General features: G+C 35.3%; 1 non-coding gene across 1 annotated transcript; it reads right to left on the reverse strand.

The window, feature by feature from the left end:
• Positions 1 to 6065: 6065 nt before the first annotated feature.
• Positions 6066 to 6194, reverse strand: LOC111814445. Its single transcript, XR_002819433.1, has one exon. It is a non-coding gene; the product is annotated as a small nucleolar RNA SNORA11 (small nucleolar RNA).
• Positions 6195 to 6253: the final 59 nt, after the last annotated feature.

Consider the following 6253-nt stretch of genomic DNA (forward strand, 5'->3'; position numbering starts at 1 on the left):
TTTTTTGAACATACTTATACAGTTTATAAAACAGGGTCCAACAGAGACAAGAGAAACAGGAAAACAGGTCTAAATGAGGCAGGTATAAGGAGGCATCGAGATTAGTCTCTAATTTTTTTTTTTTGACAAATCTTTAAAGCCTTTTTTTGGCTATATTATACCTCAATCCTTTTACATGTTGTTCTGCTATTTTGACGAAGAAGAGGTTTTTAACACTAAATATTATATGTTTATATCTCTTAAGTTTTATATACTCATAACCCTTTGTGGTAATGTTGTATCAAATTATTTTGAATGGAGTCACCACTGTTAATCTATTTAGGCAGCAAGGAACATTAGTTAACAACAGAGTCTGAGTAGGTGGGTTTTTTTAGAACTCTAGAACAGGCAATATCTCCCATGTCCCCACTGGTTTTTGTGCCACCTCTTGAGCTGTATGAAAATTTTTATCAAAGGAAATGAGAGATGTTTCTGGCTGTGGTGGCACATATGTGTAACCCCAACACTTAGGAGGCTGAGGCAGGAGGATTGCTGAGATTTTGAGGTCAACTCAGGTTATGTAGTGAGTTCAAGGGCAGCCTGAACTACACAGTGACCCTGTTTAAAAGAAAAAAAAAGAAATTATAAAGGTTTAAGGCAATGAATATTCTAATCACTCTGATTTAGTCACTACCAAATGTTCACACATATCAAAACACCGACAGGACCAGTGTGGTTGTGTATACCTGTAATCCCAACTACTTGAGAGGAGGAGGTAGGAGGGCTACAAGTTTGAGGTCAATCTGAATAAGTTAGTAAAACCTGTCTCAAAATATTTTTTTAAAGAGTGACAAATGTAGCTCAGTGGTAGAACATTTGCCTACCATGTCCAAGGGCTTGGGTTTAATCCCCAGTATCACAAAAAGAAAAACATAACCTATAATGTATACTTCATAAATATGCTCAATTATTACACATAAAACATAAAATAAAAATTTAAAAATCAAAACAACAGTAAGAAAAATCCAATGAAGTATAAAGATTAAAATGAAATTTTTAAAAAACTGTTTTTGTTTGCAGAACAATAATCCCTTAGAAAAACCAACAGAATCAATAGCTAAATTAAGGAATTTTTTTAAAAAAAGGTTTATTAAGGTCGCCGAATGGAAAAGCAATTCTCTTTCTCTGCAAACAAAGGAAACAGCTGTTATGGTTAGGTGGACTTGGGGTTTAAGGCTGAGGGCACAGCTTCATAGCAGACCAGTCATCTAGTAGGCATCAGGTCCAGGTTCCATCTCCAGCACTCAAGAAAAAAAAAAGAAAACAGATGAATCAGACACAGTGGTACAATCTTGTAATCCCAGCTAGTTTGGAGTTCAAAGCCAGGAGGGGCAACTTAGAAATAGCCTGTCCAAGAAAATAAAAGGCACTGGGAATGTAGCTCAGTGAGAGAGTGTTCTTGCTAAAGTAGAACTCAGAAAGAAACTGAGCCATTCTCTCCCTCGGTAAAATCTTCCCAGCAAAATAAATAAATAAATAAATAAATAATTAGGGACAGGGAGACAGCTCAGTAGAATAAGCACTTGCCTGACAAGCACAAGGTCCTGAGTTCAATTTCTGGTACCACAAAAGAGAAAAAAAAAGAAAAAAAAATCTTCCCAGTGCCAGGTGAACAACTCCCCAGTGAACCCTCCTTCAGGAATGGGAAGTTGTGCCTTCTCACTGTGGTCCTGTGCTTTTCTCACTCAAGTGAGACACTTCAAGCAATTCTCTCAAGGTTGTCTCCTCCCTTAGTGGGGGAATACAGTGTACCACCTCCCATAAAACTAACAAATAGGGTTATAAACAAGCTTCACAACATCTGGACTTGAGATGTGCAGGAGGTGTTTCTCTCAAGGCTAAGGCAAGCTAGGCTAGGATGACTAACTGCCTTTGTTCTGCTGTTGTATATCTACTTGCTTGATACAACAAATTGTATAAAAGGGGACTTCTTGGTTTGGATCCCAATCTGGTTTGAGGGCATTTCTAATGGCTGGGTCATGCACTAATAAAATCCTCCTGTAATCTCAAAAAAATAAAATAAAATAAGTAAAATCATCTAGAGAGAACAAACATCACCTACAATGTAAAGCCCATCAGAATCATGGCAGATTTCTCAACACAAATTATCACATCAAGAAGAGCTTGGAGTAAAATATTTCAAGTCCTGAAAGAAAATAACTTCCAATTCAGGTTGATGTACCCTGCAAAACTACCTATCAATTCAATGGTAAAATAATATCTTTCCATAATAAAGAAACATTGAAGAAATTCATGGCCAACAAACCAACACTACAAAGAGTACTGACAGATATTCTACAAAGAGACAAAAATGATCACAGCTTCAAGAACAGCAGAAAGGGACCAGAAAACAGGGTAAGTAATTAAAAAGAGGGGGAAAGAACAAAACCTATAGCAAGAAAATAACATGACAAAGATAAACCAATACATATCAGTTATAACCATCAAAGTAAATGGCCTCAATTCACGAATGAAAAGAAACAGACTAGCAGAGTGGATTAAGAAACAAAACCAACAATACGCTGCATACAAGAAATATTTAACCCAAAAGTAAATTCACAGATTAAAAGTGAATGTCTAAGGTGTTTGATATTCTGAGAGACACTGATGTTAAGCTCAAATGCCTTTTGCAGTGTAATAATATCACTAAGCATCTCTTCTGCATGTTTAACAGCTAAACAATGCCCCATGCCACAGAAAATCAGAAAAAAGCAGGGGTAGATATCCTGGTTGCTGACAACATGAACTTCAAACCAAAAATCATCCAAAGACATAAAGAAAGTCACTACATACTTGCTAAGGGAAAATTGCAATGTGAACTTCAAACAAAAAAATCACTCAAAGAGATAGACATGGTCACTACATAATTGTTAAGGGAAAACTGCAAGAGGAAGGGATAACAATTGCAAATATATATGCACACAACAGAGTAGCACCTTCCTACATACGATAAATTTTAACAGATATGAAAAGTGAGCAATGATACAATAATAATGAGGGACATTAACACGTTGTCACAAAGAGATCAGTGAGGCAAAAAATCTGCAAAGTAATAAGAGAATTATTGCTTGATCAATTTGTTCTTTGTGAAAGCCTGAGAGACTTTTTTCAGAAAATTTGGGATACCACTGAGTTAAACGATGTCAGAGCACAGGTTCTCTTATGACCTGAGTCCTCATTGACCTCGAAGGGCTAGGGCCAAAAAATTGGCTATCCTTGTAATCCCTCTTTTTCTCTAATGTCTGATCTGAAAACTTTAGTTGTTAAACATACAGAAGAGATGCTTAATGATATTATTAGCCTGTCAAAGGCAGTTGAGCTTAACAGCAATATCTCTCAGAATATCAAACACCTTAGATATAATATGGAATTGCTATTTTCCAACAACCATGGATATTCTAAAATTTAAATCCCTATAGAATATAAAAATACACATTTTTACACAGAAATTTAGAAATCATATCATATACAACATTGTAGCAGGGCAATCCTATGACATTTTTTTCTTGTCTCTTGTGTTCTTTTTATTACTTTTTGTTTTACAAACATTTACTTTAAAGAGATTATAGCAATAATCAATATGACATTAGAAGTAGTACACATTTAGAAGATGAAACTGATAGGTATTTCAAGCATAATTTTAGTATTACACATTATTATCCTCAGTTCACATTATTGCTTAGTTCAAAGATATCAGCATATATATTTAGTCAGGGTGAGAATTCTTCCCATTAACTGCTACTTGGAAAAACCTGATGGAGATTCTTAGGACCACTGCCTTAACCATCTTGTTTATATAAATGTATGGTTTTGCCCCTGCCATATTTCCTAACTTTGCTCCTTTCTCTCTCTTCGTTGTTTAGTCCTTAAGTTCTCGCTTTCCATTTAACTGTTAAATCTTTAAATATTTATTTTTTCTATTGAGTTCTTACACTAGGTAGACAATATGACATTTACACATGTGGGTCTAGCTTATTTTACTTATGAGTATATCTCCAAGTGGCATCTACTTATATGTGAAGCTTTCGAGTTTATTTTTCTTTATAGCTGAGTAATACTCTATTGTGTAAAAACACCACATTTTTTCATCCATTCCTCAGGTGAGGGGCAGCTTGCTTGTTTCCAAGATTTGGCTACTGTAAATTGTGTTGCTATAAATAAAGGAGTGCATATATCACTATGATATGATGTTTTCAGTTCTTTTGGTAAAATTTCCACAAGGGAGATAGCTGGATTGAATGAGATTTCTAGTCCTAGCTTTTTGAGTCTCCACATTGACTTCCATAATGGTTGTACCAGTGTACATTCCCACAAACAGTTCACAAGGGAACCTTTTTCTCTGCAGCCTCTCCAACACTTCTTGTGGTTTGATTTCTTTTTTTAAAATCAAAGTCATAAATTTATTTTTTCAATAATTTTATTGAGAAACAATTAGCAATGAGACAATTTCAAAACCGATTAATAGGAGAGTTTCAATAATTAATACATTGCATATGATAGCCATTCTTTCTGGGGTGAGATGGCATCTCAATGTTTTAATTTGCACTTCACAAATACCTAGTGATGTGGAGCAGTTTTCCATGTATTTATTTGCTTCTTGTATTTCTTCCTCTGAGAAGTGTGTGTTCATCTTGGATGCTCATTTTTGAATTAGGTCTTTAAATTTTGTGGCCCTAATGTTACTTAGTTCTTTATAAATTCTAGATAGAAGATCTTCATCTGAGTGCTTACTAGTTAAGATTTTTTCCAAATTTGTGGGTTGTCTTTTCACTTTGTTGGTAATTTCTTTTGATGTGCAAAAACTTCTCAAGGGGCTGGGGAAATACCTCAATGGTATAAGAGCCTGCCTGGAAAGCACAAGGTCCTGAGTTCGATCCCCAGTACTGAAAAAAAATAAAAAACAAAAACTCTTCAATAACGGGAGGTCCCAGTTGTTGATTCTTTCAAATATTTCCCATGCAGTTTGACTTTTGTTCAGGAACTGTTTGCCCACCCCTATTTCTTCAAGATTTCCACCTACTATGTCTTCCAGGAAATATAATGTTTCTGATTTAATGTTTAGATCTTTAATACATATTGATGTTAGTTTAGTGAATGGTGATAAACCTGGGTAAAGTTTTAGTTTTCTGCATGTAGAGAGCCAGTTTTTCCAGCATCATTTGTTAAACAAGCCATCGTTCTTCCAGTAAGCATGTTCAGCCCCTCTGTGGAAGATAAGGTGGCTGAGTGTGTTTGTAGAGGTGTCTGCATCTTCTAGTCTATTCCATTGATCCTTGGGTCTATTTTTTACCAATATCATGCTGATTTTATCACAGTAGCTTTGTAGCATAATTTCAAGTCAGGAATTGTAATGCCTCTTGCCTTGTCTTTATTGCCCAGGATTTCCTTTGCTATTCTAGGTCTTTCCTAGTTCCAAATAAAGCTTAGGAATGATTTCTCCAGGTTTATTAGGTATGTTTGTGGTACTTTGATAGGGATTGCATTAAACCTGTACAACTTTTGGAGTATGGCCATCTTCACAATGTTTTTTCCTAAGCAGGAGCATGGAATATCTTTCCATTTTCTGAAATCCTCTACGATCTCTATTTTTCAGAGTAGTATAATTTTCATTGAATAGATCTTTCACTACTTTAGTTAGGTTAATTCCTAAGTATTTCACTTTCTTTGGTGCTACTGTAAATGTTGTTTCTCTGGTCTATCTCTCAGTGTGTTTGTTATCTGTGTAAAGGAATGCTACTAACTTTTGGTTATTGTCTTTGTATCTTGCTATGGTGCCGGATTTGTGTATTAATTCTAATAGCTTCTTGGTGGAGTAAAACAAAACACAAAACATAAATGACTATTTTTTTATTCTTTTTTGGTTTTTTATTATTTTTAATTTATTGAAAGTAGAAATTCAGTCTTTACTTCTAGGATTGCCATGGATCACCGTGGATCAGTGGACAATGCCCACCTCCCTCACTATATGCTGTAGATCCTTGTCCCATTGGTACTGTCCAAAAGCCTTGTGGAAGTGTATGGAGTACATGTGTGGGACCTTTATTCATGAGAAAGTTACAAGTTTCATGCCCCTTGTCACAGAGACCCTAAATTCCTGTTGGGTGTGTTGTAAATAGAGAAGCCATTCTTCAGGCCACCTGCTCTGAGCACACCCACTAACTGACCATTTTGTAGTGAAAAAAATATATATGTATATACAAAATAGGATATATAT

Source organism: Octodon degus, unplaced genomic scaffold (genome assembly GCF_000260255.1).
Source record: "Octodon degus isolate 3935 unplaced genomic scaffold, OctDeg1.0 scaffold00316, whole genome shotgun sequence".
Taxonomy (NCBI): Eukaryota; Metazoa; Chordata; class Mammalia; order Rodentia; family Octodontidae; genus Octodon; species Octodon degus.